Source organism: Camellia sinensis, chromosome 1, assembly GCF_055761805.1.
Source record: "Camellia sinensis isolate YWXY chromosome 1, ASM5576180v1, whole genome shotgun sequence".
NCBI classification, from domain to species: Eukaryota; Viridiplantae; Streptophyta; class Magnoliopsida; order Ericales; family Theaceae; genus Camellia; species Camellia sinensis.
Window position 1 is genome coordinate 152,814,061 of NC_138961.1, and position 12,854 is coordinate 152,826,914.

Consider the following 12,854-nt stretch of genomic DNA (forward strand, 5'->3'; position numbering starts at 1 on the left):
ATTCCTGCACAAGCATACAGCCCATTGTCCTGTCAATTACTGACAGATACAAAATCAACGGCTTTCCCGGCTTTGGCGGTGACAACACGGGTGGGTTCTAAAGGTACTGTTTGATCTTCTCAAAAGCAAACTGGCATCGGTCATTCCATTGGAATTTCTTTCCCTTCTTCAAGAGACCAAATAGTGGTTCACAAGTCAAGGTTAATTTCGCAGTAAATCATCTTATGAATTGCAATTTACCTAGAAAGTCGCCCACCTCCTTTTCAGTCCTTGGTGGTGGCATTTCTAGTATGACCTTGATTTTGGAAGGATCAACCTCGATGCCCCTCTATGTGATCAAGAAACCTAGCATTGTCCCTGTTGTGACACCAAAATTGCATTTTTATGGATTCAGCCTCAACCGATATTCCCTGATCCGTTGGAAGAATTTTTTTAAGGCGGTGTAGTGGCCCTCTCTTTCCTTGGACTTGACAATCATGTCGTCCACATACACCTCAACCTCTTTGTGGATCATATCATGCAAAATTGTGGTTGTAGCCCATTGATAAGTAGCCTTAGCATTTTTCAGACCGAACAGCATCACCTTGTAGCAATAGGTTCTCCATGGACTAATGACAGCAGTCTTCTCTCTATCCTCGAGTGCCATTAAGATCTGGTTGTACCCGGAAAACCCATCCATAAAGAAGAGCAACGCATGGCCTGCGATGAAGTCCGCCAATTCATCGATGTGCGGTAAAGGAAAACCGTCCTTCAGATTAGCTTTGCTCAGATCTCTAAAATCCACACACACCCGAATTCTGCCATCTTCGGCATCGGAACAATGTTGGCCAACCAAGTAGGATACTCAGACACTAGCAAAAAACCTACATCTATCTACTTAGTGACCTCTTCCTTGATCTTCAAAACCCAATCCGGGCGTATTCTCCAAAGCTTCTGCTTGACGAGTCGGGCCTCAAGGTCAAGAGGGATTCGGTACTATACAATCTCAGGATCGATTCTAGGCATGTCTTCGTAGGACCCCGTGAAAACATCTTTGAAATTTTTTAATAAAGCGACTAAGCGCTCGCGTTCCTCCGAAGACAACGTGGATCCAATTTGGACCAGATGCGGATCCTTCTTAGTACCCACATTAATTGAAATGATTTCATCAACAAGGGGTTTTACAAACCTCTTCTCCTCTCGATCAATCAAATGTTTCAAAATCAAAGGAATTCCTTCATCGTCATTCTTATCAAAATTTTGAAAGTCATGATCAATACAATACACAAGTGGCACAGAGAAATACTCAGAAATAGCAGTGATACCATTCTCATTCAAAGCTTCCAGCTCGTCCAACTCCTCGGTTACAACTAACTCAAAAGAAAAGGAAAAAGACAACTTGGACAAAACTATGGCATCCAGGTTATCAACCCCAAGAATACCGGACTCCGACTCAGAAGAATTGGAATCTTATTCTGACTCCACAGACTCTGTGGAATCAGATTCCGACTCACTACCTGATTCAGAACTACTGGACAAAAAGCCCTTCTCTACCTGCCAAACGAGGAAGGGTGCGTTAGATGCATGTAGAATACTGGTAGAAGGGTCCAAACCTACGTCTACCCCGATCATGGAAACGGTGAAGTCACTCCCCAAGCTCTCTGGTTTGATCTGAGGATTCGAAAGGAAACTAGCCAGCGCTACTCCTATCTCAAGTTCACTGCCATAGGACTCATCCTCTATAGTTTGTTCTGCCTCAGCAGGCAAGTCAGTCTATTCCTTTGGTCGAAGAAAATCTCAAAGTCGGGCAGACGCTGCTTCTCAGAGTTCAACCATGGCTTAGGAAAGCCGCAAAATGGGAAGTCTTTCCCCTCCCGGACAAAGTGGTCATTCAGAGTTGCTCGAATTGGTCTATGGACAAGCTCATAGTGCTTTCCACTTTGCTTAGCTTTGGCTCTTCCTGCTATTTCCTTTTCTTTCCGAACCCAGTCCTCTCTAGTGGTTGTGTAGCCCAGGCCAAAGGCATGAGGGTTATGTGGCACTTCGGCCAATGCGATAACGCCCTTCTGGCCACTCGTTCCTAATCCCATCCCCAGTACATGTTGTAGCTTGTTCATGAGATAGATAGATTGAGCACTGACGTACAACCCTTCATCAACAGCCAAGATATTTTGCACCACCCAGGCCTCAGCCAAGGTAAAACCAGAAAAGAAAACATGCTTGTCGCCGTATACAATCTCCAATACTGGTGTAGTGACCTCCAGCGGAGGATGTATGGAAGAATTCTCGAAAACAATGGCTACTCCCTTTCCAAGAGGGTACTTTAGCATCTGATGCAAGGTAGAAGAAACAACTTTTACTTAGTGCAGCCAAGGCCACCCAAGTAGCAAGTTAAAGGTAGTTGAAATATCTAGGACGTGAAACTCGATGTCCTGTTGTGCCAGGACAACCTATGTTCTGATTTGAACTCTCCCCATCACCTCTTGACTTGTGTTGTCGTAAGCCCGGATCACCTGGGTCGTTAGTACAAAGTCCGTTGGCTTCAAGCCAATAGCATAGGCCGTACACGACGGACAAACATTAATTGCAGACCCAATATCAACCAAGACAACCGGCACCCACTTCTCTCTGCATTCAATTGAGATGTATAGCGGTTTGTTATGTGCAGAGCCCTCGGGCGGCAATTCCTTATCCATGAAGGTCAAAGTCGGCGAAGTGCCTCCTGGGAAGACAAGTCTCACTAGTTGCTCTGGAGTTGTGTCGATAACAACTTGGCCTTATCCATTGCTGACAAGACAGTTTACCGGTGCACATGCGAAGCCATGAGCAACTCCCAAATAGATATGTCTGCTTGGATCTTCTTTAGCTGCTTTAGTACAGTTTCTTCCTCTAACAGTTTCTCCTTCTATTTTTCAGCCTCTTTGTCCTTTCTAGACACTTTAGGTTGGTCCAGGCATGGGGGCTTAAAGTACTGCCCGCTTCTAGTCATATGATCCATTTCCTCAGAATACCATGTATCGTCTGGTAAGTCTTGGCCCTAATCTTCATCAGTGTGGGCAAGATGCAGATCATCATCTTCCCACCACACTCCTCTAGCAGCTAACAGGCAATTGTCCGGTTCTGACATAATTATTTTTACATTAAAATCATCCCCCACAGGGTGCTTGGGCTTTCCAGCTTTCAGACTATTCTCGTCCCTTTCCTATTCAAACTGCTTCAGTGTGGCTTCTCGTTCAGTGTCCACAGTACTTATGACGCTTGTTTCTTGAGCGAAATTCATAGCGTCGGCGCTCTCTGGCAACTCTCCCTTGTCCACAGTCGTTCCGGCCCTTGTAGCAGTTCTTGCTTTCGGCTGTTCCAGCTTTGGCTAAAGTTCCTTATCTACATCCGGTTCATCACTAAGCCACCTCAAATTATTCGCTGACCGTTTAGATCAAACCAGTTAATTTGCACATCCCCCAAATCTTGCTCATCGACGAATTACAGATTGTTAATGTCCTTCTCGAGGTCAGCTAAGTCATCCAAACCCTGCCTTGGTCCATCCTCTCGGACCACACTAACCTCCATTCTTGTTGGCAACTCCATCTCTGATTTGGCCTAATTAGTTGGCACAATATAGCGACATGGGTTGTATCTCTCCTTAGAAAAATCCACTGAACCCTCAGGCACTGGACTGGTATTCTCATTCTCTACTGAGGCTGGCCTACCTTCATGTACCACGGTCACCGCCACAGGCTTGGGTTGGGATGTGAACGCGTTCATCATGCACAGATCTGTGCTTTCTAGAATGAACAGTGTCGGCTTAGGTAGGTGAACAGGGGTGATGTATATACTGGGGTCGTACGGGACGGCCAGTGTATGGATAAAGGTTATTTGCCGGGGTAGAGGGGTTTGGTTATGTGGTGGGAGGGGATTTGTAGTGACATTGGGCTTTTCAGGAGGCCCTATCACTTTATTGTCAATGAGATCCAGAATCTCATGATGAAGTCTAAAGCACTGGTTGGTATCATGACTATGCTGTTGGTGGAAGGCACAATACTTGGTCGGGTTGTGTGTAGGAGGAAGATGATTGGGCAACGGGCGTTGTTGTAACGGCTTCAAATGCCCTTTTCTGATCAGGACCATCAAAGCCGCAGATAAAAACATGCATAGTAGGATGAAAACCCTCTGGCCTCGAGCTTGATGGCTGGAAGTTTGGGGGGTTGTATTAGCTGTACCAGCAAAGGGATTAGCGGTTTTCGATGTGGTGTTGACCGTACCCACATTTGAAGGCCTTGCAGCTGCACTACTGCTGGTAATCACATTCGAACTGCGTGTGAAAGCCCTTTTGAGCTGCTCTTTCTCGTGGTCAATCAGACTCTATCTGAACCCCTATTTCATGGAGGTCAGTAAAAGTAAACAGAGGTATGACCATCATTTTCTATAACAGTCTCGGTTACAGGTTACGGACAACCATTCGGATCTGGTCCTTCTCAACTGGTCAGATGATCATCATGGAGGCCTTGGCCCTCCACCGGGTTACAAAATCAGAGAAGCCCTCTTTTGGCTCTTGGCGAGTTACTTCGAGATCACATGTTGTGACCTTAATCTGTGTGTTGTAGGAGTATTGAGCAATAAAGGTATCGGTCATCTCTTCCCAATTCCTTTTTACAAAGTCTTCAAGTTTAGCGTACCAAATGGCCATGATGCCCCACAGGGTCCGGCCGAAGAGGGATAACTTCTACAGTTTAGATAGGCCCATCGGCTGCAGAATGTCTGAGAATAGCTGCAAGTGGACCATGAGATCACTTGAGCCATCAAAGCAGTCTATATACGGCATTTTAAACCTATCTGGCAATGTCACCGCCGCATCAGTATAGCCGTCCTCAATATCCGGGATCGAATTCACACCGTGAGCTCGTTTAAAAAGCTTCTCAAGCTTGCTCACTTTTAGCGCAGTAAGGTCAACCTCAAACTCAAACGACGCCTCTATTGGGTAAATCGGTGCTTTGGAAGTCTGGGGTGGAATTGGCTCTGCTGGAATGTCCACATTTTCCTGGACATTAGTTGTAATCCCGGGTATTGGAACCCTGACTGGGGGTGGATGCAAAGCAGAAGCTGCTACTTGTTGTGGTTGTTGTTACTGCTGAAGCCTACTAATCAACTTAGCTTGCTGGGCTGCAATTTTCGCTTGACAGGCGGTGACTTTCACTTGGCGAGCAGCATCCAGTTGCATATTCTCAATAGTCTGTTGGAGTTAGCGGAGCATTTTTTCTATATTGACTATGGGGTGCTGATTTATCGGAACTGGTGTGTACTCTCTTTCCAAAGTGGAAGCAGAAAACTGGACTTTGCTGAATTAAGGTAACTGTCGAACCGGTGAGTTATGCTTGACTCTCTTCTGTCTTGTAACCGAGGGTAGCGAAGTAAACATTGGTTGTCCTCTTACAAGATCCCCATCTCGGTAAAGTCGCCTTACTCGAGTCCAGAGTGCTTGGGGGCTAACTGCCTCGTCTGAAGCAATCATGAAAGACTACCTTGCAAAAAGAAAATAAAGCAAAAGAAACAAAAATCAGAAAATGCACAGCACCTCGGCTCAGACAGGAACAACACACAGTTGCAATCTTAAGCTGGAGAACTGTACTCAAACACTGATTTCTGTCCCAAATTTCTGCCTCAAAACTGATACCCTCAAACTGATACCCAAACTTGCAACTGATATATACATTCGTATAGAGTTTCACTCTAAAGCACGTATCAAACAAGTGAGAGCCAAAACACCCCTATGATGGGGTAGGGTTACCCTGTCCTAATTTCGTCAGGAACTAAGGATTCATTACGCAAACAAGCGGTTTCATACAATCCTGCATTCAGGTGAAAAACCTGTCCTAGTTTGGAATAGTCTCTATGGATTCCGATATACAACTAGGTCGATTGGTCAAAAAGGATACCTTAGCAAAACTACCTAATATACCTCTCGCACCTAACACTGAAAAGTGAAAGGAGGATCAAACGGTACAGCTGTAGTTCAAATCCAAAGCTTATGTTCCCATCGTGGTAGAGCCTGCAACCGGTCAGCCTTTTGGCAAGCTTTTCTAAGCAAGCCTCCACCAAACTGCTCAAGAATAGCAAATGAAAAACACTGTGACTTAGGCGCACCAATGTAAATACAAATGCAAAGAAACACATAAGTGTAAATAAAACAACATATCATGAGTTCAAGTCAAGTTCTCTAAATCCTCAGCAGAGTCACCAAAAACTGTGGACTCGCCTTTTTCTTGCGCCCCGCCCTTTCGAAAAGGGTTTGAAAAGAAGGCCACACAGTTAGAACTCCTGCAGTTCTAAATCTAGTCTCACAAGTGCAATGTGAAACTGATAAACACCAAAGAGTCCAATCAGGCAAACCTTTTAGAAAATCGATTTTAGATCAAATAATGCCAAAATTAGACTGCTTTGCTAGATACAGAGTCGCCACCTCAATATTTTATTTTTGAGAAAATTTAGGAAATCTTGACTTGTGTCAAAGGCCACGTGCCCGTCATCACCAAAGTTGCCTCGGCTCGGGAACTTGGGTACGAGAGGGGAAGGTGCTGAAATGAGCACCCTCGCTCGCCCGATCAAAGATCGGTCTCTACTAATCATGATATGATGTTTTATAAATATTATGCGTTCTTATTCCAGTTATTAGCTAACATTGCTATGTAACGCACATAAAGCAAGTATAGACTAGTCACAAGACTTGGAACAATTCAACTCATGTTTGTTTTCGAAAATAGTTTGAATTTGCCACCCTCAAGTGGGCTTAAAGACGCGAATTTGCCACCAAACATAATGGGCTTAAAACATGATTTGCCATAACAAAGTGGGCTTAAAACACACATTTGTTGAATTGTTCCAATTCAAACAACAAGCCTTCATCCACAGGCATTCATGCACTTCAGCAAGTAAGCACATAGCCTCATGCCAAGCATGCGAAACATGGCATCATGGCAATCACACTAATGCAAGTATACTAAAGCATAAAACTCACCGAGTACTCCAAGCCAAAACAAAAGCTAGTTAGAAAAATGCATAATCCTAACTATGTTAATTGTCTAATGCAACACATGCAAAGAATGCAATTAATAGGCTCGGCTACTAATATGGCATATGAATCAATTTGAACAACATGCGATTAAACACGTATTTAAAGAAGTATTGAAATTGCAATGCAGTTTGAATGATGCATCGAGTCTCGGTGCATGCAATACAAATGAACAGATGCAAACATGCAAGCATAAGGTATGCTAATTGAAAATGTCCCTAATCTAAACGTTGAAAGCCATTAAATAAAGAGAGAAAGACGTGGGGTTGGAAGACAAGCACACATACACGCACACTTATTACAACATTATGCCCTTGCGAAGGAAGGTCCAAATGAATAAGAGCTAACTAGCTATGCTAATTAAGCTAAGCTATTACAAACCAAAACTAATTAACTATTCTAGTTAACTAATTATTACAAACCAAAATTGAATAACTAGCTATGCTAAGCTAATTAAAGCAATTAAACTAATTAACTATCTAAGCTAATTGAATAATTACAACACTTGACACTTGTATGAATAAAACAAATAAATGGCCTTGGGGCAAGGGATGCATGCATGCTCGGATTCTTCTCCCGAAAATGCCACCACCTTGCCGTTGCAGCCTCTGTTTGCACATGCTTGAACACCAACAATGCTGCCAACTTCCAGAATGCCTCTGCTCCAACTCAGGAGCACACTTGTGAAATTTTTCATTGATGGCCGGTCGGCTACTGTTGGTAGCCGTCGGCCAGTATTAATGGCTGGTCGGCCACCCCTGCCCCGAACTTCTTTTTTTGTTATAACAGAGAACAAATAGAGACAAAGCAGTGTATTCTCAAGGTTTGTGTGTACTGTTACCCTCCTTATCATCACACAAGCTCAAAGGAGTGTCACTGTCAGCCCTCAAACCATCAACCAAGTATTTCCATGCATGATGGATATGGAACCAAGCTTGTACAAGCTTAATGAGTGCATAAACAAGACTAAAACAACCACCACCCTATCATGCATGATCAAGGGTGACGGTGACCAAGGAAAGTGGCACGTTTCATCACTTTGAGTATGAAATGTATCGTTTTCCTCGTGTTTGAATTAACGTCTGATCCGAACACATGCAATGCAACACGAAGATGCTTAATCTTGCCTCTTTTACTTGTTGATTTTTATTTACTCATTTTAGTTTACCAATCCATTCTTTAGTTAATTAGTCCAAAAGGTGAGTGTCCTCTAATGGAAAGAGGGCTTAAACCACAAGAGCCTTGAGCATGAAAGAGACATCATGTCGTTAATAATGAACTCCCGAAGGAATTAAACCATTAAGTATGAATGTCTGAACTTCACACTCAAGCCAACAAGGGGTTCAAAGCCCCTTTCAAAATGAATGAAAGAGTGAAACAAAGGAGCATGTGACAGAGTTTATGATGCTAAAATGCAATGCAAAATAACACTAAAACATGCTTTTGACTCAAAAGAATGATGATCAAAGCATTGAAACAACAAACTAGAGAAGGAAATTGCACTACAACCACACAATACAAGCCTCAAAGGACAAAACCAGCTCAAAAAAGAGCTAGCAAAAACATGCTCAGATTAAGGTACAAAATGCTAGAGAAACATGCTCACATGTTAATCTATCTAGGCATGCAAACAAGACTCAAGGAGGAGAGGCTAACCCTTTCAATTTTGGACTTCAAAAGAAGGTTTTTACCACTGAAATAGCTCTGAATTTTAGTGGTTAAAAGGCCTAAATTTTTGGATTTGAATATGCTAAAAGATGGTGCAAAAGTCTACACAATTAAGCAACAAGAAGGGTGGATCACCCCTTAACATAAAATAACCTCAAACCATTATGTTAAGCCTAAAAAACCATAGTTTTTTGTAGTTGAAAACCAGCTCAAAAACAAATCAAAAGGATGGCAAAATAAATAATCAAAGCAAGTACACCAAGCAAGTGAACTACCTCTTGAAGCTTAAGCACAAAACAACCCCAAATTCCAGATCAAACCTCTTTCAAGTGTTCAAACTAAACTCCAAAGAACCTCAACTCAAAGGTGAGAGTGTTTGGTTAAGGATTGATGTGTAAAATAAGAAGTGTAAAGAAACTAGACTTTAAGGCACAGTTAGGTCAGGCAGAGTGCGAACTAGAGGGCGTTTGTCAAAAGGTGAGGTTTCTGGAGGCTAAGATGGAGAGAGACCGAGAGAAGGTGGTGGATGCCCAATAGGCCTGCACCCTAGCTAACAAAAGGTTGGAAGAGGCGCTGGCCAATAACGAAGAGCTTCGTGAATCGTCTCTGAAGGAGAAGGAAGAGGCTGAGGAGCAAATTGCAGAGTTGGAGAAGACTCTAGAAAAGGAGAAAAACGAAGTGGCAGAGCTGGGCAGGGTTATAAGGTCAGAAAAAGCAGCCTATCCCGACCTCTATACAGCAGCAGTGGAGCAATTCAAATAGTCACCGAAGTTCCAAATAGCAGTAGATGCTGCTGTGGCCTTACATCTGGCCAGGGAAAGAGGGTCGGAGGCTGGTCTATCAGTGGTACAGGCAGTCGAGTTGGTGGAAAGATAGATAAAGGCGAAAATAATCCACAATTTCTAGCAATCTGACTATTACAAACACCGCATGAGCTAGTATTAGGACGGTGGCTAGGTGAGGTTTAATCAACGAGCATATGCGACCTTCCCAGACATTGATTTTAGCATTGTGAGGCTATGAGAGGAAGTTATTGCCAGCATGTCACTAGATGAGGGGGTTGAGGAGAAGGACCTTTAATCCAGCGAGGAAGAGGGCTAAAGATGCTTGGGTGTGTTTTTTTTGTTTGTTTGTTTGATTTTTGTAAAGGCTTACCTGGTATGTAATATATCTGTGCATGTAAAGACTTAATTATTGGGTAATGAAGTTGTTTATAATATAAGGAAAGATTATGGAAATTGTAGAATTATAACGATTCGTCTGGTGTGTATAGGACGTAAGGGTTTAGACAGAAAAGTGAGACGTAAAAGTGAATTAAGAAAAATCATGCAACTAGCTGGAAAATAGGCATATGCAAAAATCAAACTGGCTAAGCCTTTACAGAGCTCGATCTAGCTAAGCACAGTTTGGATAGGGTCTTTATAGGACTCAATCTGGCTGAGGTCTTTATGCTCAGTCAGGCCAAGGCTCATGCTCAGTCTGGTTGAGGCTTTGATGGAACTCAATCTGGCCGAGGTCTTGATGCTCAGTCTGGTTGAGGCTTTGATGGAACTCAATCTAGCCGAGGTCTTGATGTTCAGTCTGGCCGAGGCTCATAATCAGTCTAACTGAGGCTCATACTCAGTCTGACTGAGGCTTTGAAGGAACTTAGTCTAATTGAGGTCTTCATGCTGTTTGGCTGAGGCTTTGATGGAACTCAGTCTGGCTGAGGTCTTCATACTCAGTCTGGCTGAGGCTTTGATGGAAGTCAGTTTGGCTGAGGTCTTCATACTCAGTCTGGCTGAGGCTTTGATGGAAGTCAGTTTGGCTGAGGTCTTCATACTCAGTCTGGCTGAGGCTTTAATGGAACTCAGTTTGGCTGAGGTCTCTATACTCAGTCTATCTGAGGCTTTGATGGAACTCAGTCTGGCTGAGGTCTTGATGCTCAATTTGGCTGAGACTTTGATAGAACATTCATGACATATAAAACATAGATATTAGAGGTGTAAAGACTGTTTTCATTAAAATGAAGTCTTAGGATTACACAGTGTATTGAAAAGACAAAAAGCTAACAAGGGTCAAGTAGGTCAAGCTAGCCCAGGGGCAAAAGAAACGTCAAAGGGGGAACAGACTTCGTTTTACTGAAAATACTTCTTCAAATGTTCTGCATTCTAGTGGTGGGGGAGATCTCGGCCTTCCATGTCTTGTAAGCTATAAGTGGCGGGTTACGGTCTAGATTTAACAATGTAAAGCCCCTCCCATTTAGCTCCTAGCTTGCCCTCGGTTGGGTTCTTGGTGGCTAAAGTGACCGCTCGAAGAACTGGGTCGCCCATGGCGAAGCTTTGGGGTTTAACTCGACTGTTGTAATGCTTTTGCATCCTTTGTTGATACGAGGCCAATCTAATAGCGATTGACTCGCGTAGTTTTTTAATTAGGTCCAGTTCGGCCTGTTGCAGCTCTTCATTCAGTTCTGGGTTTGGATGTAGTACCCAGGAGATCGACAGACCGATCTCCACTGGGATGACCACCTCGGCACCATAGGTTAGGCGAAAATGGGTCTCCTCAGTAGGGGTTCGTGCTGTCATCCGATAGGCCTAGAGTATGTTTGGTAATTCCTCTACCTATAGTCCCTTGGCATTCTCTAACTTAGTCTTGATAATCTTTAACAGGGACCGATTGGTGAATTCGACTTGTCCATTAGCTTGAGGATGGCCTGGAGAGGAAAAACAGAGTCTGATGCCGAGCATTTTGCAGAATTTCCTGAATTTGGCATTGTCAAATTGTTTTTCATTGTTTGACACAATGGCCTGAGAGATTCCGAATCGGTAAACGATTGACTGCCAGATGAACTTGGTGGTATTCCGTTCGGTGATTTTAGCAAGTGGCTCTACTTCCGCCCACTTAGTGAAGTAATCAATGGAAACCACCGCGAACTTGACTTGGCCTCTACCTGTAGGCAAGAGGCCGATTAGGTCGATGCCCCACTTGGCAAAGGGGTATAGACTGCTGAGTGTGATCAGTTTTGCTGGTGGGGCATGAGGCATGTTTGCGAAGCGTTGGCACTTGCCACACTTAAGCACAAAATCACTAGTGTCTTGATTGATCGAGGGCCAGAAGTAGCCTGTACGGAGAATTTTATGGGCCAGGGACCGTCCTCCTAAATGGTTGCCATAAACGCCTTCGTGTATTTCTCTCATCACATAGTTCCCTTGAGTAGGACTTAAGCACCTGAGGAATGGGCATGAAAATCCCCATTTGTATAAGATACCATTGACAATGAAATAATTAGATGACCGAGCCCTGACTTTATCAGCCTACTGCTTAGTGTCCGGTAGCACTTCTTGTTCTAGGAACAAGATGATGTCGTGGGCCCATGGGATTGGCTCATTCTGGAGGAAGTGGACTTCTTGTGGATTTGGTGAAACTGCTAATGGGTCAGGTATTCGATTCAGATGTCATGACTAAGGTCTGACTGGACAGCCGAGGCTAATTGGGCCATTTCATCTGCCTAAGCATTCTCTGATTGGGGAATATGTTTGATCTAGAAACTACTGAAGAGGCAGGTGAGTGGAAGAGCGATGTCTTTGTTACGATCGCATTGTCTCTTCCTTTGCTTCGAACTCTCCAGTTATCTATCTGACAACCAATTGGGAATCACTAGATACTTGGATGTGGTCTACCCCAATATCTTTGGCCAGTCTAAGACCTACTATTAGGGCTTCATACTCAGCCTTGTTATTACTCGTGTTAAACAGGAAACGAAGGGCACACTTCAAGTATTCACCCTCTAGGGTGGCGAGGATTAAGCCGGCTCTGCTGTCTTCTTTTTTATATGAACCATTGACATTAAGGGTCCAAGAATGGGGGTTGGTCGCCTCAGGGACGACTGGTGGTTGTGGAGGGGGTATGTAGAGGGTAAGATTGGTGAATTCTAGGATGAAGTCGGCGATGGCTTGGCCTTTGATAGCTGTTCGAGGTCAGTAAGAGATCTTGTACTGGCTTAATTTGACAGACCATTACATGAGGCTGTCTGATGACTCTGGTTGTTGCGTAACTTTCTTTAAAGGTTGCTCAGTGAGGACCACAATGAAATGGGCCTAGAAATAGGGTCGGAGGCGTCTGGAGGCGATGACCAGGGCCAGAGCCATCTTCTCTAACAAGGGAT